The sequence below is a fragment of the Peromyscus maniculatus genome, chromosome 16 (assembly GCF_049852395.1).
Source record: "Peromyscus maniculatus bairdii isolate BWxNUB_F1_BW_parent chromosome 16, HU_Pman_BW_mat_3.1, whole genome shotgun sequence".
NCBI classification, from domain to species: domain Eukaryota; kingdom Metazoa; phylum Chordata; class Mammalia; order Rodentia; family Cricetidae; genus Peromyscus; species Peromyscus maniculatus.
Window position 1 is genome coordinate 36,566,450 of NC_134867.1, and position 24,365 is coordinate 36,590,814.

The 24,365-nt window shown below is 40.1% G+C and overlaps 1 protein-coding gene across 4 annotated transcripts in view; it reads left to right on the forward strand.

Annotated features, from left to right (window-relative positions):
• LOC143268882 (uncharacterized) overlaps positions 1-24,365 on the forward strand; it is a 38,343-nt gene that overhangs the window by 8,206 nt on the left and 5,772 nt on the right. For 3 of the 4 annotated variants that reach the window (XR_013045029.1, XR_013045030.1, XR_013045031.1), the window contains 2 exons: positions 14,691-14,899; positions 24,205-24,344. The gene's annotated coding sequence lies outside the window, so the exon portion shown is untranslated. Of the gene's footprint in view, positions 1-14,690; positions 14,900-21,813; positions 21,983-24,204; positions 24,345-24,365 lie in introns of all 4 variants that reach the window. The other variant, XR_013045028.1, reaches the window with a different exon arrangement.

Genomic DNA, 24,365 nt, shown 5'->3' on the forward strand with positions numbered 1-24,365 from the left:
TGGAGGACAGCAAAGGGCATATGATTCCCTGAAACTGAAGTTTTGGATGGTTGTGAGCCTCTCTATAAGTCCTTTGCAAGAGAAGCCATTGTTCTTAACCACTGAGAAACCTCTCCAGCCCTCAAAGGGAAATCTTGTGTATTTTTCCAGCTGTCTGATTTAAATGGCTGGTGTCAATAATGTTGTGGAAACGCACTGAATCTGACAAGCATAGATACTACCTTCTGTGACTGCTGTTTCATTCCACACCTGAGCATGGGATTCTATAACATTACTCCTTTCCAATTATGTGCAAGAAATGTTTTAATGCAAGTGAACATAATACTACTTGGTCATTCCACTATTTAAAAACCATGATTAAGATTCCCGGTGTGCCTTAAAGTATGCTAGCACTGGATTAGAGATAAAAGATACAAGCCCTAATTTTAGGGACGCTAAAGTTTAGTGTAGAATACAGACAAGAGATCATTAGAGCATGTGCTGTTCCAGAAAACTGCTTAGGGTGTTCCAGTAGGCCTGTTCATTACTTCTCTCTCTACTTTTTTTTCATTCGTGTATTATTATTTTCCTGAACATTCAAATGTTTCAATATCCTTGTTTTGAGAATCTTCTCAGGGTAGAGTCACAACACATTATTATGGAGTTAATACATTGTGTACACACACACAAACACACACATACACACATACATAATTTCTATGGATATGAAACATGATATGAAATTCTTGCCAAACAATACTTATGCATTATTTCTTCCTAGATAAGAGCTGTTGTATTGAGCTCTGACAGCAATCAAGGTGTTTCATCAATCCATCTTATGAAGTAGTGGTGCCCATTTAACGCAACCAACCAAACACTTTATAAAGTTTAATGTTTTCATTTCATTTTGAAACACTCACTAAATGCATGGCACACACACACACACACACACACACACACACACACACACACACATTTAACGTAACAGCAATGCCTTTCTGTTTAGGGTAAAAAAGTATGCGCCTTGTTCAAATAATTAGAATTCAGTCTCCTCTACTCATCTTGTTTAAAATTCCTCTTCTTTCCTACTTTCTGTATCAACTTACAAGTCATTTTGCAGTGCCCTGGGTCATCTTATTTTGTAGATAAAAATCACTTCATACAAAATGAAAAAAAAGGAGCGAAAAGAAAATTGATATATGAGCTAACCAGCTCCTTGATGGGCAATGAAAACGGCTGAAGGAATTTTCTTGATGATCCGTTTCATTTCCTAGTTCTGCAACTTCGAGAAAGATAACCTTCCAAAAAATCCGTTGAGAAAGTGCTCCTGTAATGTAATTGGTGGAATTCGGTCTCAATTAAAATCAGACTTTTCTCCTCACAGTCTGACTTGGGAATGAGACTGGAATCTGCCCTTGTAGGTAGGGCTGTGAGCCACCAAACTAATTTTGAAAGACAGAAAAACATGTGTGGAACAAAAGAAACCAACCAACCAAGCCCATCTTCAGAAGATACATTGCTAAGCTTTAAGATAAGTAAAAGGGGTATGTTTGGGAAAGATACAGGAAGTCATTCAGATGTGTAGAAACAAAATACACGTCGGCTTGCTTCATCCTGGCTAATAGTGTAGTAAGATTAAAAGAATTAGTGAGTTACTTACAGAAAGCAAGAGGCTGGAAGAATGTGAATTTTAGTTAGAGGTTTAAAGATCATTATTTGTATCGATGTTTTGACTTGTATAACAGTTAAAAACACTCCTGACAGTCACATTTATACAAGATATTCTGATCACAGTTTCCTATGCCCCATCTCCTCCCTGCCTCCCCATCCATCCAATTCTATGCATCCTTTCTTTTCCTCTCTCTTTAGAAAACAAATAAGTAAATAAAAAGCAAGCAAACAAACAGCAATAATAATAAAAAAAATCACAATGAACATACACATAGTCACACCGATACGGACACCCACGCACCCACACACCATAAAAACACAAAATTGAAAACCATAATATAAAAGGGAAAGAACAAAAAATTGCCCAAACAAATCAATATGAGACAAACAAAAAAATCTACGAAAACACCACTGAGTTCATTTTGGGTTGTCCATCTACTGCCTGCCAGGCATGGGACCTGCCCTTAAGTGTGGTTTGTATGCCCAGTGAGACTCTGTCAGAGAAAACTGGTTTTTCCTTTGCAGGCAGTTGCCAATTGGAGCTAGCTCCTTGGGTAGGGATGGGAGGTCATGTGTCCATGTTCCCCTACAGTGAGGGGACCCTGTATGAGCAGGGCCTCCGTGTGCTGCCTGCCACAGTCTCATTACTTCAGCCCATGTGCATTCATCCTGTTGTATTTGGAAGACACTGTGTCCTTGATGTCATCCATCCCCTCAACTCTTACAACCTGTCTGTTTCCTCTTTTCTTTTAATTAAGAAATTTTCTATTCTTTTTGCATACCAACCACTGATCCCCCTCTCCTCCCTCCTCCCACCCCCCAGCATTCCCCCACCCTCCCAACCTACCCACCATTCCTACCTCCACCAAGGCAAGGCCTCCCATGGAGAGTTGCATACACAGCTGTTGATCCACAGTTCATGAGTTGCCACTAGTTTGGTTTGGTTGTCTCTGTAGATTTCCCCATCATGATCTTGATGCCCCTTGCTCATAGCATCTGTCTTTTCTCTCTTCGACTGGACTTCTGGAGCAAGGCCTGGTGCTTGGCTGTGGATCTCTGCATCTGCTTCCATCAGTAGCTGGATGAAGGCTCCATGGTGACAGTTAGGGTATTCACCATTAGTTGGTCCGAAGGTTGTGGGTTATTGTTAAGCTGCTTAACATTGTTTCCTCCTCTACTAAGTTCCCTGAGCCCTGAGGGGAGGGGCTTGAAGACGCTGAGGACTGAGGACTCCAAAGCCTCTCACTCTCTGCATATTGTCCGGTTGTCTCCACCAACCAACCAAGCTGAATGGGAGTGGTGAGCGAGAGGGAGAACAGAGCCATGCTTCCAGTTATGTGACATGTTTGCCCCTATTTTGTTGCTGTGTGTGGAACAATCCCCACCCATGCTCCTGACTTGGGTGTCTCTTTAAAACAGTCTCACTTGGTGAATCTCTGCTGTATGTGGAAATCTTATTTTCTGACTAGAGTTTATCTCTATCCACTTCAGGGTGAGTACTTAAGCTTTCTGATTGGAAACCTCCTAGGGCAGAATGAAAATACCACGTCCTATATGTTCCACGGTAGCATTTTCAAGAGAAGTGGGAGAAAATGTGGGGGTAAATGGAACCAACTCTCCTGAGCTCACACTGATTTGATAATTGCAGGCAACTTTTTTCCAGACACAGGTGTCAGCTGCTTCTGATAGTTTGGGCTGGGAGATTAGACAATGGGAAAAGAGAGAGGGGAAGATGTTCTCTCCCTCCACATCGATGGCATCTGCAGCAGTGACGTCATCTCCTCCATTGGTCCAGCCCCACCAACCCCATCTGCCATATCACCTTCTGAGTGATCCTGCTCTTTGCCTTCCACAATAGCATCTTCTTCCTTTACCACTCACAGCGATGGCTTCCTCTTGTTATTAGGCTCTGGACTTCTTTTTTAAAGTTGGGTTCCTCGAGCTCTTTGTCACCTACATACAGTGTTCTATACTAAAATCATTTGAAACATTTTTCCTTGTTAGGATTTACTTTTTTTTTTTATTTATTTTTTTATTTTTTTTTATTTATTTATTTATTTTTTTTTGAGACAGGATTTCTCTGTATAGCTTTGGAGCCTATCCTGGAACTCACTCTGTAGACCAGGCTGGCCTTGAACTCACAGAGATCCGCCTGCCTCTGCCTCCCAGAGTGCTGGGATTAAAGGAGTGGCCACCATGCCCAAATGGACTTACTTTTTAAAAGTACCCATTAAATACAATTTCCCAGGGTTACATTTTATGGGGGAGGATTTGGAAGGAAGCTGAGATAAATCAGAAATATTGCCTGCATATTGCAAAAGTTAAAAAAAATATGTCTTTTCCCTCAGTGTGATACTAAACAGTTTAGCAGATTCATTTTTCTTTCTAATTGAGTAATTTTTTTGGATTCACGTTGGTGTAATTGAATCCCACAATTGCTGTCTCTCCTATAGTTGCCGAGAAAAAGTCTATTCCAAGTACATAATTTGGAATCGAACAGTTACTTGGATGTCTACAACTTTCTTGGGGACATTTTGGCTTCCATCATTCCACCAGACATACTGCATATAAAAATGGATAGTACAGTGTTGGCTAAAAGATTTGGAATTGTGATTTTACTGGAAGTGAGCAAGAAGAAGGAAGGAGAAGAGAGGAAAGGGAGAAAAGAAAAAGGCTACCTTGAAACATGGATACTGGGAAGCCTGGCTCCACTGCAACCTGCTTTGAGCAAGGCATTCTCACACGGTGATTCTAGCATTAACTAACGGAAATGTGCGTGAGGTCAGGTGCAGATCTGCTAACAGCAGGAGACTGAACTCAGCCAGTTTGAACATTAAGGACAACTTATTTTTGTCATACAATAATGTCCCCAGATAGGTGTGCTCCAAGCCATCCCATTCTGATATGCAAGAGCTCAGAGGCCACCATAGATACGGTGGCTGTCCACTGCTCCATGTCCTTCTGAACTGTCCTGTAGTCACAGAGTTCATATTTGCATATAACAGATGCTCCAAACTGCCAGTCTTGGCAGCTGAGATACAGTCTTCTTTGTTTTCTTTTGAATGTTTGTTTTACAAACTGCAAAATCCTTTCTTGGGAGTACCCCAGAGAGGTTTCAAGTTGGGTTATATCAATCAGGCATTTAGATATATTTTAGAAATAATTTTAACGACAGTTTTGTTTGTAAATTTTCAGGAATAGAAAAAAATATAGGAGTTTTCTAATCAGAATTAGAATTCTTAGCATATTTACCAAGCAAAACAAGTTTTTCTTATTTTTAAAACTATTTTAGGGTTGAGATGTGGAGAAATGTTTCACATTTTCCACCCTAGGAAATAGTAATAATAAAGTTTTGTTGAGAATATACTATCTGTCAAGCTCTGAGTTAAGTATTTTATCACTACTTTTGATGGTCAGTCATTGGAGGTGGGTGATATTAGTATCACAGCATCTTACAGATGAGGGTATGTGGCACAGATATGTTAGATATTTTTTATACTGTCTCTTTGGTGATTAATTTGGGGAAAATCTTGGATTCGAACTCAAAAAACTTAATACCAGAGTCTCTGTCCCTAAAGTCATAGGATGCCTGCATGCTTCTCATCTGGAATTCACCAAGTAAAACTTTCAAGGCCTTATGGATTTCACAACAGTCCTTTCCAGATGCTTTGAAACATCATGACTATCAGATACGATATGTTAAAATCCATTTGATTTTAGGAAGACAGATATATAAATACTTGAAAAAAAGAGAGAGAGAACAATTTAGCATCACTTAAAGTGTCTCACAAGTTCAGTACTTTCCAAGTGTCCAAGAACATTCCTAGGATCCTATTAGATGTAGATTCTGAGTCCTCATGGCGCGCAAGCTCCCAGCTGATACCAGGGAAGCTGTCCTGAGGACCAGAGTAGCACAGAAAAGTGTCAATAATGCTGTACATGGTAATGCTGAACTGGCCATGCTCTAAGGCCAACATGTTTTAGCTTGTACAAGTCAACTATCAAATTTTCAGGCATCTCAAAAGCTGGTTGTTAATTTTAGTCATTAGGAACAATTACATTATGGAAATTTAGAATGAAATAATTGCATTAGAAGCAAAGGAAATCCATCCTCAACTTGTTCCTACTAATTTTTCCTACCTCACACACTCTCTCTTAGGTATTCTTGTTGTTTATATTTTTTCCACCCGTTGAAACACTGTGTGATGTGTCACAGCAAAGCTCTTCCCACTCTGTGTGCAGATTAGAAACCAGAAATCAAGGTCTTCATGATGCAAGTATTCACACCATGAAAAGTAGAAAACACAGCAAAACACAAAGCCTTCTAATCCACCCCTGGAAAGTTGATGCTGAAACACTGATCAGCATGGTACTATGGTGAACCTGTAATATAGTTAACATTTACTTATTTAAAACTATCTGTCTGTCTTCCCCAAATATAGGACCATTTTGCATTGAGTTAGCTTCGTCTGATTTTGCAACCTTGATGAGAGTTTAAGTGAATCTTCTAGATGCAGTTTGAATGCTGACTGGATGCACATCCCATGTTTCTGCTATTGTTTTGGGAAGGGAAGGGCTTGGAACACTATGATGTGCCTGCATTCAGGCTAATTGCTCAGGGCAGAGCTGCAGAAGAGAAACAGTAGATAGGTGAAATCTATGCTTACACATAAGCTGCAGTATTTGCAATATGTCAACTTACTCTATTGTTTGGCCTCAAAAGTAATCTGTTCTGCATGGTTTGTGCAGTCCCATGTTTTGATTTGGGCAACTGATCACTATTATTGGGCTCTACACCATCTGTTTGAAAAACAATGGTCAGAAAAACCAATTAAAAAAGAAGTCCAAACCAAAATGCCATGACTTATGCTGCACACAGGTCACCACAGAAAGAAAGCAGTTCTCTCACATGGTTGGAGTATTTTAGGAAACGGACAAGTGATGAAAGATTGGAGCCATATTTGAGTCTTAGGCTTCAGGGGAGAAAGCTAAGTAGTCAGGTATCCTGATGTGGGGTGCGTTGCATGAGTACCGCTAATTGGTAAGATCGAGTCTCGTAGGGTCAATTGCATGGAGAGAAAAATGTAATATGTCCTAAGACATCCCCTCAACCTCTTTGGTTCATTCTTCCATCATATTTTCCCTCAGTGAAGCATAAGTTCAAAGAGCTGGTGATCTCCTCGAAGGCTTGTTTTGCCTAACTGGGCTGCAGCATAAGGAGTGATGTTTACATTAGCCGATGAAATACAAGTAAGTAGCAGACAAAACATAGGGAGATGAGGGGCCAGGGACTTGTAAGAATCTCACGACTTTTTTCTTTCCTTTCCCTTCCCAGGTAAGAGAAAATGGAGAGAAAACCCTCTAAACATGTTTTCTTTGTTTCATATCTATGGAAAAATGTCCCACTCTTTCAGTTTGATTGAAGCCTCAGTGATGGTTACAAGTGCTTTTTTTCTCTCTCCATGTGTGCACACACTTGCACACTGCCTTTAAGAATCCCAACTTCTGCCCATTGTGGTGGCACACACCTTAAATTCCAGCACTCGGGAGGCAGAGGCAGGTAGAGAGAGCTTGAGGCCAACCTGGCTTATGTAGTGAGTTCAAGATCGCCAGGGCTACATGGTGAGGCCCCGTCTCAAAATTTTTCCTTCTAGAATGCATTTCCTCCCACCCAGATAAAAGTGTTAGTATTTTAGTGCTAACAAGACAACGACCCATTCCCATGATTGACTGATGAGGTCCCTGATAGTTTTAAAATCGGTTATCATGATAAGTTAGCTTTTAGTTTTATGCTCACATAAATTTGTGTTTCATGTTGTAACTCAAGCTGATTCTACCCCACGAGGCATGCCACTAAGGGTACATGATTCTATACCAAGAGACATGCTCTTGAGAGTGTAGCTGCTTGTTAGCTAAATGGGTTTGAACCTCAGTGTTAGTGTGCCCTCTCTGACTTGCTCACAGTGCTGATATGTTGCTGTTAGCCATTTATATTGAATTGCCATTTACACTGCACTATTTAAGACCCTTGCAGGTATTACTTATCTTATAATCACAATACAGGAGAGACTTTCCATTATTCATCAATCTTCAGGGGAGAAATCATAGAAAAATGTGTCTGGGAGTATTAATGAATTGAGATTGGGCTCTGGACTTTTGTTGCCTGAGTTTGGATTTGCCGGTTCCTGGCTTCCTGTAACAGAGCAGGAACACATCATACCCACTTCTTTGCTACCATGTGTTCTTAGGGAGGTTTCACTGAATTCCAAGTGACATATCAGAATGAGCATCAAACTCTTTTCAAAATATTTAGGTTTTTTTTAAGTACAAAGTATTTTGGAGAAATTATTTTTCTTCCCCTAACTCTTCCCTTCCTATGTACCCAACTTCATATTCTTTCTCTCTCTTAAATAAAAAAACTAACCCAAAACAAAAACAAAAAAGCACACACAAATATACAACACCACACACACACACACACACACACACACACACACACACACCTAACCAAAATTAAAAAAAAAACCCAAACACGAAGTCTGTTGTATGTTGGCTAATTACTCCTGAGCATGAGTGTGATTAAACCCTGGAGTGTGATTGAAATATCCAGTGTCACTCTCCTGAAGAAACCAAATTTCCTCTCTCAATCACTATCAACTACAAATAGCTTATTGGTTAAGGGTAGGGTTTTGTGCCTAGTTTCTATTCTCTGTGTTGGGTTTTTTTTTTCTGGCTTAAGCTTGTGCACACTGTCAAGGTCTTTGAGTTCACGAGTACATCATCAGCCCTGCGGTGTCTGGACGATACTGTTTCTCAGAAGTCACCCACCTCATAGTCTTTCTGTTGCCTCTTCTGAAGATTCCATGGGCCTTGAGGGGAGGGGTGTGATAAAGACATCCCATCAAGGGCTGAGTACTCTGGAGTCTCTTACTCTCTGCACAATGTTCAGTTGTGGGTCTCTGTGTTAACATCCACCTACGGCCAGAAGAAGCTTCTCTGATGAGGGTTGCGTGATGTTCTTATCTATGAGTAAAGCAATTTGTCATTTATTCTGCTAAATGAACCTGGCAATAAAATAACAAACTCTGAAAGAGACTATACTTAGCTACACTTTCCTCCCTTTTCTTTTTTTAAAAAAATTATCTATCTATCTATCTATCTATCTATCTATCTATCTATCTATCTATCTATCATTTATCTATTTATTTATTATTGTGTGGGTGAAAATTTTTCATCATAGACCAGTTTGCCCTCATGTTTGGAAATACCTATCTTACTAACGTTTCTCTGGGGTATCACTGTTGCTTTGATTATGTTATATGTAGAGAGATAAGTAATGCCTTTCTATTACTTATTTTTAACTGAAATTTTTTTCACAGAATGTATTCTGATCATGCTTTTGCCCTCCTTCAATTCCTCCCATATTCTTCTTACCTCCTCACTCACCCAACTCCATGCCCTTTCTTTTTTACTCTCTTTAGAAAATAAACTGGAGAAAAAAAACCCCCAAAAACCTATGAGAAACTCTCTGTCTCTGTCTCTGTCTCTGTCTCTCTCTCTCTCTCACACACACACACAACAACAACAACAACAACAACAACAATACCCACAAAAGCACTAAATAAAAAAACCATAACATACAAGCAAAAGACCAGCAAGAACAAAAGAAAATTGCCCACAAAGCAATATGAGACGAAAGTCTACAAAGATACCAGTTTGTTTTGTGTTGGCCATTTACCCATTTACAACTAGGCATGGGGCTTTCCTTGAAGAGTGATCAATATGCTTAAGTGGAACTCCATTGCAGAAAGCTAATTATTCCTTTGCAAGCGGTTGTCAATTAGAGATAGTTTCTTGGTTAGAAGTGGGAACTCAAGTCTACTTCCCTCTTTCAGTACTGGAACCCTACCTGGCTTGAACCTGTACATGCTCCGCTGTCTCTGTGAGTTCATATGTGCATCAGTTCTGTTGTGTTTGGAGGGCACTGTTTCCTTGATATCATCTACCCCCTCTGGCTCTTATAGTCTTTCTATCTCCTCTTCTGGATAGCTCTCTGAACCCTGATGGAGGTGATGCAATAAAGACATCCCATTCAGGACTGACAGGGCACTGTTTCCTTGGTATTATCTATTCCCTCTGGCTCTTACAATCTTTCTGTCTTCTCTTCCCAATAGCTCTCTGAACCCTGGTGGGGGTGATGTAATAAAGACATCCCATTTAGGACTGAGTGTTCTGATATCTCTCACTCTCTGCACATGGTCCAGTTGTGAGTATCTGTGTTAGTTTCCATCTACTGCAAGAGAAGCCATGCTTTTTTTTTAATGGTTATTGGACAAGTTGCTACATAAATTAAAACAGATGATTCAAATGAAAAAAAAATAAAACTACAGTCTTACATAACTTTCATAATGTATGGGAAAATTTCAATGTAGTTATTCTAGAAAGTTAGTCATCATACCACAAATTATATCTGTAGTGGACCAGAGTGGTTCTGCTCTGTTAGTGTGGGTCAATCTGCACTGACTCACAGCTACGTGTACATACTGCACTGTAATTCCCTTGCAGTCAGCCAACCAGAAAACCCCCCGAGATGCATCTGGCCCTCTGCAAGCATTGCTATTAGGCTCTGCCTGGCTGGTAACTCTCTTCTCAGGAAATGTGTCCAGCTTATTACTATCCTGTCTTGATGCAGCAGAAATGAGGTAATCTCTATTTTTTCTAAGAGATTTTCCATGATGTTTTCCACAAACAATTTCTAAACATTCAGCTTGTATTGAGTAGGGGTAGGCTACAGTCTTTTTCTCAGTCACCTTTTATAAGAGAAAAACCACACCAAAACTGAAGGGAGACTGTAGAGTTTCTAGTTGTTGTTTAAACAACTGAGTAATTGTTTAAATTACTGAGATGTGAGAATATCCTCTTGGCACTGTTTTAAAATTTGCATTGGCACTGAGGTAGAAGATGTTGAAAGCTGAACAAGTGACATTTATTGTGAATTTTTGTTGATAAATTATAAAAACAGAGCAGATTCTCATTTTTATTTGATTTTTAATCCTTGCAAATATTTTGGATTATGAATTTATTCATAGAGCCCTTTTTACATATATTGGAAAGAGATGTGTAGGTTGCTCTAAGAGCCCACTGTAGGCATTCAACAGACATTTAAAACAAATCTACTCATGCTTTGAGATTAGTGGAAAAACCAATGCATTTTAAAATGTTTATTTTTAAGTATTTTATACATTTTTATATATTTTGATCATATTCTTTCCCCTCCCCTAACTCCTCCCAGATCCTCTTCCCTTCCTACTCACCCAACTTCATGTTCTTTCTCTCTTAAAACAAAACAAAAATAAGAAAAAATAAAATGTACACACACATACCAAACAAACAAACAAAAGCTGTGGAGCCATTTCATGTTGGCCAACTACTCCTGAGCATGCGGCCTGCCCTGGAGTGTGCTTGATATATCCACTGTCACTCCCTTGAATGAAGAAAAAGGATTCTCCCTGTCTCAGCCACTATCAAATAGCTTCTTGGTTAGAGGTGTGAATGTGTGACTTTGTGTTTATTTCCCCCTTCTCTGTGCTGGGACTTTGACTGGCTTGAACATCAGCAGGTCTTGTGCACATTGTCACAGCCTCAGCGATTGCATGTGTGTATCAGCCCTGTTATGTCAGAAAACCATTGTTCCCTCTGAGTCACCTACCACCTCTGTCTGTTATGATCTTTATACCTCCACTTCTGTATAGATCACTGAGCCTTGAGAGAGGGGTGTGATAAAGACATCCCATTAAAGGTTGAGTGCTCTGGAGTCCCTCACTCTCTGCACATTGTCCAGCTGTGGGTTTCTGTGTTAATGACCACCTACTACAAGAGGAAGTTTTTCTGAGAAGGGATGAGTGATGCACCGGTCTATAGGCATAGAAATATGTCATTAGAAGTTGATTTATTGCCATGTTTATTTAGCAGAGTAATAGCAACAGGTTTTACCCTATCTAGTCCTAGGTTCTCATCTTCATTAACCATTTCAGGTATGGGTTCCATCTCACGAAGCTGGCTTTAAAAATTGTTGGTTGCTACACACACACACACACACACACACACACACACGGTGAGTTGCTATTGCAGGTGGTAGTGTAATGTTCATGACCGGGTGAGCTTGATGATGATGATTTTTTTACCCCCTGGTACCCTGCATAACATTCCAGAACTATGAATGCTAGTCAGTAGGGGTGAAACTTCTAGTTGAGCAACAGCTCAATTTCTCAATGTTCAATGACGTAAGTATGTGACATCTTCAGTGATGAGGTGTTACTATCAGATTGTGGAGGGTAACCAATAGCATTGGTAATAACACATAATGTTGTGAGAAGGTCTATAGGACACTTTTAAGCAATGACTCAAACACCCATTTCTAGTACTAGGGATTTTATTTGATAGCATGCGATGTCTGTTTGGGGTGTTGTCTCTGCCACTACACGGCAATTCCATTTAAACTTCTTTTATATATGCATATCATTTAGGAAGCTTCTGTAGTGGTAGGTTTTCATATGACTTTTCAAAAGTCTTCTTGTTTAGTCATCCCTCACCATATTCCATCCTCTACTCTGGGCTTCCTTTCTCCTTCTCATTTAATTTAAAAATGACCCAATGTCTAAGATGTTTGTCTGCCAAAATCTGAATATCACTTAGTGTATGTAATGGAGAGTTCTGTGTGGAGGAAACTTGCATAAATATTTTTTCAGACTCTTATAGATCCAGGCCTTTGGCTTGATGTTATAGAACTATGTTGGCCAGCAGCATGGTCATTCGCTGTCACTTGGTCAAGTAACATAATCCATGCTTACTGCTTTTAGTTTCTACGTTGAAAGAGGACAGCTGAAGACCTAAAAATATGAACCGAGTCTTTCAGCCTTTTGTTTGCTTGTTTGTTTTGATGGCAATTTCCAGTAGTGCTTCTTCCCCGACATTTCTTTATTTTAACCCAATGAGATATTGAAAAGAAATAAGAAAAGAACAAAGTCTTCTCCTCCACCACCTGTTTGTGTGCATATGTTGAGTGTATGTGTGTGCATGTGTGTAGAGTTCAGAGATCAATGTTGAGTATCATCCATGGTAGCTCTCCACATTATATTTTGAGACAAACTCTCTCACTGAATCTGCTCCTCACAGTTGGCTATGCTGTCTTGGAACCCTCCTGGCCCTGCCACCCTTGTGATAGGGTTGTAGAGGTATAGGATTGTGTCCAGTTTCTTTTACACTGCTTCTTGGAATCTCAACTCAGGTCCTAATGACTGCAGGGCAGGCATTCTGCCAAGTGAACCATCTCTGGTCCTTATTCTTACACAGCAGGCCCTCGTATACACTTAGCCATCTCCTCAGTGTCAAAAAATTATTTCCTATTTATGGGCTATCTCTATAGGAAAATAAAATGGACCTAGTGGTATATTCTCTTCCCAGCAAACACATTCTATGTCCCAAGCTTGTTTTTGACTGGAGTATGATGCTCCCTACTTCTCAGCTCTCACTGGCTGCAGAGCAGCCTTGTGCTTACCTGCTTGTCATACACCCAGGTTCTTCAGTTGATCCAGAGATACTAGATGGTATTTTGATCATCTGGGACATCAGTTATTTTAGGGTCTTTTTCATTTCATTGATTTTTAGTTACAAGTTCACTCACTTTCAGAAACCGGTTTTCATCTGCCAGTCTTTTCCATTGCACCATTATCTCAAGTAGATAACAGACTTCCTACTCCCCAAACAATATCTAAAAGTTCTTTTCAAAGGTAGTAAATTTTAATACTAGTCTTTGAAAAATTTCTAACAAGAGTTTTCATGAATATCGTTCTGTCTTTTGTGTTTTTGTGTTGAGTTCAATGTTGTGCAAAAGCCTTCTGGCATGGATTCATCTTAGGTTCATGTTTTCATTCATACTACTTTTGATTTCTAGTGGCTTGTGCCGGGATGATCACAGTGTTAGCTCTGAAAAGTTTAAAGTCTTCCTTTCTAGATTGTCTATGGTCCACTTTCTCCAGGCTCTCACCTGGTCTAGGATCTAGTATGTGACTCCTTTGCCTCAGTCTTCACTGTCATGTCACCCAACAGTCTTCCTGGGATGGACCTTGGGGCTGGTATTCCTGATAGTTCTTGTTGTTTGCTGCCTGGGCATTAGGTTCCTTGTGCAAAAGCATGCTCCCACAGACCCAGACAGCGAAGACACTACAGCATTTTCTTTGCTTCTTGATCCTTTAAACTCTGCTTTTTATATTTCTTCTTTGTTCTTTGAGTGGTAAAACTGAGAAAATCCCCAAAACACTAAACAAGGACCCAAGTGACAATACTCCAGGCATAGCCCAAGCATGAAGCAGCTGTACAGGACAAATACTTGGCTTCCCAGGTCCTTAATTTTTCTTTCCCATAAAATGAAACAGTTGGGTAAGATCGCCCTGCCTCACTAGCCTTATCCACTTTACACATCAAGGAAGGCATGCTATTAACAGACCTTCGTTTAGGATCCAGGGTCACATGAATTTCGGTGGCAGGCCTCTCTGTGTTGCTTCTTATTGAGGCTTTAGGTTTCTGAAATTCCCTGACATCTACCTCTATTATACTCAGTAGGGAATAATTTTAATCAAGGAGAAAATTGGAGAGATAACTTTGATGGTAGGCTAACTTCATACTGCACGAGGCAGTAAATCAATACGCGTTCACAGTCCCCTCTCAGAAATTCTTCAGGCATGTTTCAAATTGGAATAATATGATATTCTGGGAGAATTCTGAGATCAAACATTCCTGGGCATGGAAGCATTCATGGAAAATGGAGTAAATAAAGACATTTTTTTTTTTATCACAAAGCATGGATATTCATGCAAAGTAGAATGAAGAGTAATAACATATCAGCAATGTTAGGTTTGCTCTCTACATCATTCAAACATTTTCTTCATTAATTTTTTTTTTGTATTTTAGGCTTGTGATGAAAGATTGTGAGTTTTTAGAAAAGTACGGTAGTTTTCTCTTACCTATGTTTTCACTTTCAGTGATACCGGTTAACCTTGATCTACTGTCATCTAAAAATATTAAGAGAAACCAGGTATGAGGGCACATGCTTGCATTCTCAGTTACTTCAGAGCTCAAAGCAGGAGGATCGCCTGTCCTCAGGGATTCCAGAGATGACTGAATAACATGAATTGATCCTTCAGAAAACCCAAACCAAGACACAAACACAGAGGAATTAAAATATTACATGGTAAGTTCCAGAAATAATCAATGTAACAGTTGTAAATTGTGCAGCACAATGAGCAGCATGATTTGATCTTGTGCCACAGACTCGCTCCTCTCTGAATGGGAGGCACCCACTTGTAGAGCACATTCACTGCCCTCTGAGAGTCACTCAGTAGTCATCTCAGTTATCGGATCTACTGTGGGGGATGGATGTTTTCCTATGGAGTGACTGGCTCCAGCTTTAGACATCTACTGGAGTCTTAGAATGTGTTCTTTATGGAAAAACCAAAATTAGTGTGATTGAATGACTGCCTGTAGAGATCAAATCTAGCTTTATTTATTAACTTTGATTTTTGCAGTATCAGAAAGATGAAAATGAGTAAGTCGTGTATCTGTTTGGTCTTATGAAATCTTAAGCCTTCAAGTGAATTCAGCATGGATGATGTTAGAGTTTGATGAGAATAGCCCCCGGAGGCTCATCTATTTCATCACTTGGTGGTGATGTTTGAAGGAGTTATGGGTACTTTAGGAGGTGCAGCCTTAAGGCAGGAAGTACATCACTTGGCTTGGGCTTTGAGAGTTTATAGCCTTGCCCGCCTTCCTGCTCTCACTCTGCTTCCTGTGTGTAGATGAGATGTGATCTCTTAGCTTCCTTCTCTGTCCAGCTGCTGTTGTACCTTACCCACCTTCATGTACTCTTCCCCTGGAGGGAACCATGAACCTAAACAAACTCTTTTTAAGGTTGTTTTTGGTGATGGTATTACATCACTGCAACAAAAAAATGTAAAGAATACAGATGGCATCCTTTGATTGCTGCACCCTCTAGAATTAGAATTGATTGCTTGCATTTATGATCCCATTGTATGCTAAATATTCACTTATTTGATAAACGCAGTTGAATTCCTACTGGGTGGAATTAGGTAATTTGAGATGTAAGTCAGTCCTTATTAAACTCATCAGTGAAGAGAGGAATCATGTGAATATTTGTATATTAACAGGGAAATACAATCTCTCTGTGGTTTAGGAAGTTTCCTAAGAATAAGTTTTCAGATGTCACTTGAAAGGTAGCATGATGCTGATTAAAATATGAGGGAGGGTAGGGCAGACCTAGTGTCCAGGAAATAGGAATGTATGGTGGCCTGTTAGGAAAAATCCATTCAGTGAGCCCAAGGTACTTACACGGTTGGAGAGTAGAGACCTTAAGAAGAAAACAACTTGGGAGTTGGGTGAGGGGTCAGTTGGTACAAGACCAGATGTCTTCTGTTAGAATTGGAACTTCTTGGTCGCCATGCTAGTCTTTCTAAAAAGTGGGCAATTCTTTGGGTCATGATAATTGTCATTTTTTTTTTTGTATATCAGAGTTCATGACAATGACTGGCATAAAAAATAATACTTATGGAAGGGTGGAGGGAGAGAATGAAGGAAGGGGAGGGCTGGGGGACAGGGGGAGGGAGGAGGGGGCTCTGTGGTTGGTATGTAAGATGAATAGAAAATTTCTTAACAATAATAATCTAAAGAAAAAACTCAATTGTTGGAAAGAACTCAACTGTTGGAAGAACAATTGAAAAGATTAATTGAATGACACATTAAGATATCAATGTAATGTGACAATAAATTATATATTAAGAGTCATAAAAAAGAAAGGAATAGAAGGAGCAAATGACAGGATCAGATTTAAAAATGACTTACCCTTTGGAAACATTAAAGAAAATATGAATATGAGAGATAGTTAAACCATTTGAAGAGGGGAAACATTGCTCAGATAAGCATTCCAAATCTAGTCTTCAAATACAACTGTAAGGTATGCTATAAACACAAGTGAAGAGCTTTGCCCTTTTGGACCTCAGCATTCTCTTCTGCAAAATGATGTTGTTGAACTTTTCTCTATCCCTAACCTTCAACAGTTGTATAAAAGGGTCTTTGAATGAGTATGGAGGTGGGTTATCATCCATAGCACAGGTGGTTACAAACAGCAATGCAATTCTTGGGGATGCTGCACCATGAGGGGACTATATCATGGAAGTACATGACTCCATACAGAATCTAAACTTTTTGATTCATCTCTCATTGAATATTCATCCTGCTTCTAACAATATAGCTCAAAGAGCTATTTTCCTTAAAATTTATATTCAGTGGTGCCCTTGACATTTCTCAAATTACTGGTGTCAGCTAAGACTAGAACAAAACAAGGCTGTTAAAAATACATCAGGTCTCCATGCCATTGCCACAGAGACCAAAGAGCATGCTTGCCAGTGAGGCTTTCTTTTTAGGAAAGATGATTTTTATGTGCCTCTTCTTTCAAGCACTTTCAAAATGGGTCTGAGGAAATAGAGCAATTGAAATGATTATCAGAAATTGCTCTAACTCACTTATTTACAAAACACGCTGGTAAATTAGGGAAGGATAAAGAGTGAGCCTTTGGAACCCATTCCTAGTCTTCAAACAAACATGAAAGATGATTTTAGTCTCTCTGGTTTGGTCTACGACAATTTAGCCAATTTTCCTGTTGTGTTGGGTCAGTGTTTTCAGATAAAGTCAACATGAGGAGATCTAGATAGTGAAGAGCTTTGGAGTAGTCAACTCGGAAGGCAACTTGACTATGTGGTAAATACTAGTTCTAGTACTTTGAAGGTCTGGCTTGGGGGTCAATAGAATGAGTGAGCTTGATCATAACTTTTTGAATTGGGTTTTCTATAATGGTCAAGCCAGAGAAGAAGCCGTACTGATGATACATCGGGTCACATAAACCTCTTGATTACCAGTTGTGGTGTTGTCGAAACAGAGAGGCACCGAGGCAAGCCGGGAGAAACTGATATTCACTGATCTATAAAATGTCATGAATGACTCAAGCTGTGTGACCCAAAGAGGTCCTCAGAACCTCTCTTGTTGTCATTGTTTTCTTCTATAAGATGAATGAGTTTAGACCACATGGGGTTCAGGGCCTTGTATAAAAAAATTATAATTGCGTATATTTGATTCTAAGCTAAAATACAGAATTAAGATTCACTCACATGAAAAATGTTTATGCTTTTTATTACAGGAAAGCCTCTCAGTTACAGCCAACAGAAATAAAATAGCTTCTAAGTCATTAGTCATCTGACTTCTCACTTTGGGAAAAGCTTAGATGACTCCATTTTCCTTCCCCAATGAGTGTATGTTAAACTTCACAGCCAGCTATGAATTACTCTAACTGCAAACACATTTGACTATTCCCCGTGTGTGTGTGTGTGTGTGTGTGTGTGTGTGTGTGTGTGTGTGTGTGTGTGTTTGTACAGTCAGCTCTCCCTATCTCTGGGCTCCAAATCTACAGAACAACCAATTACAGATAAAAAATATTCAGAAAAACGCATCTGTATTGAACATATCCAGGTTGTTTTCCCTCTCATCATCTTGAAATAATATAGTGTAACAACCTCTTAATTCTGCTGGGTTCTGTAAGTAATTTAGGCATAAATTAAAGTATACAGAAGGATGTGCATAGGTTAAATGCAAATACAACATTGTTTTACAGGAGGAATTTGAAGGCCTATGGAATTTGGTGTCTGAGGTGGATCTTGAAAGCAGTTCCTCATAGACAGATACCAGAGAATGATTGACTATACGTTTGACTGCTTTCCTTCATCCACACACAATCTAAATGTGTACATGAATTTATATTTCCATGTTTATATTTAGTTACTTATTTGAATCAGATAATCATTTATGCCAATTTGTGGTTTAAGAAGTAATTGTTTTTCAGGTACTCCCATGCATAAAAATGCTGTGCACTTATGAGAAACGAAACAGAAGTTGGTGTAATTTGAGGTTTCCCGAAAACTCTATCCAGGAGTCAGGCATTACTCAAAGTAAACATCTGTTTGTCTTTTCAACACACAACCTGAAACACATTGTCCAAGTTGGCTGCACTGAACTTAGGAATAGAGGCCTCCAAACAGTCTGAAGTGACTAGTAGCCCTGAATTACTACTGTGATCACTACTGATGTAACCCAATGTATAGGCCATTGTACCCTATATGCTGGATATACTGGATTATTTACTAAGAGAAGAAAACGGAGACTATTTGCTTATTCAAGAAAGAGACTCTAGGTTGCTGTGGATATTGCTCTATATATAAATAAAACACTGATGGCCAGTGACCAGGCAGGAAGTAGGTTGCCAGGCAGGAAATAGGTGGGAAAAGGAGAGAGGAGAATTCTGGGAAGCGGAAGGCTGAGGAGAGACACTGCAGCCACTGCCAGGACAAGCAGCATGTGAAGACGCGGGTAAGCCACCAGCCACGTGGCAAGGTATAGATTTATAAAAATGGGTTAATTTAAGATAAAAGAACAGTTAGCAAGAAGCCTGCCACGGCCATACAGTTTATAAGTGATATAAGCGTCTGAGTGATTATTTTATATGTGGATTGTGGGACTGCGGGGCTTGGGGAACCTGGAGAGAAGCCCTCCAGCAACACTAGGTAAAATGTTTTAAAGGTACCCTTCCTTCTAAAAAAAAAAAAAAGCAATGCATGACCAAAACTTGTAATCTTAAAACATTTAGTCCCTACTGATGACCAAAGTTATTTGATATGGCTTTTATTTGAATATGTAAAGATATTGACAGAAAATTATTCTTGTAAAAGTACAAAGAACCAAGCTATGGAGAAGAAAAGAGGTGAAATTTGTTGTAGTTTTTGCCCTGTTTGGATGAGTTTCAGACTTGGAGATCAAACATTACTTTTTTCACCCCTGGAAATGACAGCATACTGAGAAAAATTGCCTTCCCTGTGGGAAGAACCCAGGCCATGAAAGTCCTTCACTGGGTGGCTGCTGAGCCTGTGAGTGGTGATGATCAGCAATTACCATCTGACAGTTATTCTGTGGCTTAAGGAAAATGGCTTGTGGTCACACTCCAATTCCTTCTGGACAGGTATCCACATCATAAGAAACCACCACTGCATTTGCCACCTCGATGATCTATTATTGGCAGCAGGGAGTGAAGGCCTGAATCAGCATTCAGATCTGAGAGTTCTGACCATCTAACCTGGTCACTCCAGGTCAGGCTGAGAGAGGTGTGTGCACAGTGCTTAAAATGGGAAGCTTGAAGGGGCTATTGCCTGATGCTATTTGACAGTCTATGGATAAAATGGTTATTCAGATATCAAGGGTTTTCTATCTGGCTTAGTTTTATGGGCCTAATTTAATAACAAAAAGGAAACCCCTCCTTTATATTGAATATGATCTTTTATCAGCCTATTAAAAATACAAGCAGATACTCCAGGCACTATGTAACAGTGTATTCAGGCACTCAAGGTTGTTCCAAGCCAATCCCCTGTGCTGAGCAAGTTCACATTTTTACAGAATGACAAAGTGGCGATGAAGCAAAGCAGTGAAGTCCCAGCTGAAAGGTCATTCTGCAGGGAGAGCAAGCTTTTAGTGAGCTGGAAGTGTACTTCTGACAACTCAAGGGCAGCCAAGGCACCATGGTTCTACTCAGACAGCAGAATGCTCAAGGTTTCATTTTCCTTGGGTTGGAGGGACCAGTAGTGCTGCTGTCTACAGCAGAGATGAACAAGTGGCTGGTTCTCCCAGTGGCAGCTCTGTTCCCCTCACTTCGCTTCTCCACGCACCTGGCTTCTTTCATTTAACGCACAGTATAATCCATCCCTAAACAGACGGAGCACACTCGTGGATCAAAGGTGCTCCACGGCCAATGGTACAAATATGTCAACAGCAGGATTTACCTGGCTCAAGAGGCCCCTCGGCTATTAAACATGGAAACAGTGTAGGGCTCTGGGGACCTCCACAGCACTCTAGTTAAGACTGACCTCAGTAGCATGGGTGCAACTTCTGGTGGCCAATAAATGAGGTAAATTTAATGGCAGCCTTTGAGGTGAACTAATGTTTTATTCTTTGGCCAAGGCTGAAAACATGGCTAGTCATAAGGATCGGAGGGGAATATTTAGGAGTGTGGAGGGGCAGGCAAAGTGCTCATAAAGGGCTTTGAAAGTACTTATAAATGTGGTTGAGATGAGACAAAGCGCTGGGGAAAAAATGCAGATTTTCAGAACAAATCTCTGAGATGCTGATGTATGTACACGTATGTATATATGCATAGACATAACACTCTCTATATATTTCAGTCCTGGTTGAACTATATTGGTACAACTGTTAACAACCCTTTTTCCAGAAACACAGGCAAAGAAACTTCTTTTTCTCCTTCAGGGAATATTCACTTTTTGTTTTCCTATGACTGTTTCTTTTTAAAGCTACATGGAACAGCTGTAGTTATTGTAATTATACCAACCCAAATGCCTGGAAATGAAAGAGTCTGGAAAGCCCTTAGCATCATCACACAATATGGTCTACATCAGCAATCTTAGTCGCTAAGAGTAAGACATTTTTCTCTTCAGTGTGTTTCCTTGGTTTCTTTAGACAGTAATAAACTGCATCAATTGAAATCATTCACACTAAAATTGTTATCTGAATTTATGATGAATCAAACACACTTTTAAAAGCCAAGTTTCAATCAACATAGTTTCAAAGTGAAAGGGAAAGAATGTAATTGTAAACATAAGAAGGAACTCGTGTGCTTACAGAAAATGTAATTAATGTAATTGGTAGCACACCACCATGATGGAAATGGAGTTTTATTTCTGTAGATTCACAATAATTAAAATATATTTATCTCTCATTCTGTAACAAAAAAAAAACCACCCCACTTTCATCTGACTTTTGAGTTCCAAAGTTTTCTTTGTAAATGATTCTTAAACTGAAGAAAAAAGCAAAGAAAAGGGCTCAGGAAATTTTTAATACTTCCTCATTACTACTACTACCTGTTTTTAGGAAATGTCAGCCCATGTTATTCAATATTTCTGGAAATTCTAAAGCTACTCACATACAAAGGAGGCATTTGGTGTGCACTAATATTTCAATATTTCCTATTTCTTTTTTTCACAGTGATGAAAGTAGAAGTCTTTACTATTGGGCAAATCCTTCAACTTGGTGTGGTCTGGTTTACAATGTTGATAACAATGATGTCATGTTGACACCAGTGACACAACTTCCTTGTAAAATAAGCATACTCACTTAAGCCTTTAAGAAGCAGTGGACCGGAAGCTACAAGGCAGTAAGAGGGAGCTCCTGGAGTATTTTTCCATTTACTAAGTACCAGTGTGCACCCCTGCTCTTCCTGGTCTCCACAGCACACATGCATTCTTCAAGGACCATAAGGTTCAGACAGCTGTAACAGCTATTGACACCACCAGGGGGTGCCAAAGGACAGCACCTGTTTGCATTTTAGATTAAGGGCCCTGTGAAAGAGTAGAAAAAGAATCACCCCAAAGCTAGACAATTAGTACATGAATCCATCTTGCACCATAGTGGAATACTATGTGTACTAATGGGATGCTGCAAAAAGTCTTTGATCACTGGAGATAGATGGGACCACTGCCAACAGCTAGCGAATCTCTGTTTTCCTAGTGAGTCTGCAGAGGCAGAGACTGATAGGACTTGCCACAAGCTCCTCATGGTTGGATAAGCTATGGTAGAATATGGACCTGAGCTGGGGTCTCCAATGACTTTTTTTTCTAGTGGATTTTCTCCTCTGCCATGATCTCCTCTTCCCTCACTCCAGTAAAAGTAAAAATCTGCGAGAGAAGGCCACTCATTGCGTCTGTTCCAGCCTCACTGTCCTTTTCAACACTTTGGTGGAGAGAAAGCAGTCTTCCTGAGGCCCGGGTTTAATGAATAGCTATTGAGAACGTCTCTGCCTCCTTCCTTCATGCATATTATTACAGAAACTAACAGGACTCACTCCAAGGACTTCGTGTCCTGTTTAGGAAAACCACATTCCTATTGGAGTGTTTCTAACTCTTTCCTCACTTTTTATCTCCATCTCCCATGAGCACCAGCTGCAGGGTCTTTCTTACTTCCATAGCTGGGACTCTGTTGGCCCCCTGTCAAAACTAACAAAATCTCTCATGCCAAAAAACACATTAGGAACTAATATTTTAAAATATATTAAAATGTCTGTCTTATAGTGCATGCTCAAGCCTTGTTCCAAAGAATGCAGATCTGGTATCTTCAGGTGAAACCCACATTCTCACTGTAAGAGAGCACATTGGCCTTTTCCATGAGTGACTTACTGACTTTAGGCTCCTGTTGTGTATCTAGGAGCAAGCCCACAGCACAACATAAATTAGAACTGGAACCATAACAGAACCTTTTAGAGCGCCTATTGATTTTAATGTGCCTGGTCCAGAGAGGCAACTTGAATGAATCCACTTCCTCCTCCTCTGACAGCTGCTCTGCCATGTCGAAAGGAGGCTAATGAGGTTACAGCTGTCAGGCTTAATCAAAAGATACAACCACGCACAAGAAATCGGGTAGCTGGTTTCAGTTAATTTGTGCAAATGTACAGATTGGGTGGGCAATGTTTACACCGGCGACTCAAAACAAACTTTCAGGGATGGAGCCAACGATGACCTCACCAGTTCTCAGCTCCACTCCGGGGAGATAAGACCCGAATTAGAGAAACAGGAGATGGAGCCCCAAAGAGTTCCCAGCTCTGAGATACCCATGAAAAGCCCGTTTGTATACAGCATATTTTCCTTTTCATCAAATATCGAATTGGATTTCCAAGACTGGAGCCTAGACATTTCAGAAAAAAAGACTTCTTCAACTGTTCTGAGGATATAGCTTGGGAGTCCAGGTCTTGTCCTCTTGCCATGGGACTTTATGTAAGAGCCACCCCTCCCCCGGTCTGCGCACTCATGAGAGCATCCAGAGTGTGTGCCAGGATCGCTGCACACCCATTCTGTTATGAAAACATCATTCTATTAATATAAACGCACGCTGCATTTGCCAGGGATAACGAGAACAGGTGCAAAGTCTTCAGATGCTTGCTCGTCCTGAGAAATGAAAAGAGTGTACAAACAGTTTTCTCTTGCCGTGGCACGGTGGGTGTCGATGTAACATTCATCTCTGCTGCATTCCTTGATGTTCATGGAAGGTAGCCTGGGAAATTCGACCCCACTGGCTTGTAGGGCAGAGAGGGGAGAAGGAGGAAGAGGGAGATAGTGATGACATGGTCTCTAGGATTCTGTTTATGCAAATACTGTCCTCTTGATCTGGGGCTCAAGTGGGTTATGTATAGAGCATATTCTGTCATATCTCCTGCTGAGGATGGGTGGGAACTGCCAACAGCAATATTCTGCTGATTTGGAATTTAGAACACAGCTTAAAGGCTCCTGCTATTTCAGCTCTTCCTCTTGAAAAAAAAAAAAATCACATCCATGTGATGGCCTGTAGTGCTGTCCACAGTTTCAAATTCACTTTGTTGTTTTCCAGGCAAGATAAATGTCCTGTCTGAAAGGCCCATCTGGGTTCCTGTCCCCATCAAGAGGGCAACCATTGAGTTTTCCTTCTTCTGGCACTCAGGCAACGGTCTGGGCACACACCATTGACGGAGTAGCCTTGACAAATAAACAGTAAGCATGCTATGTGGTGAG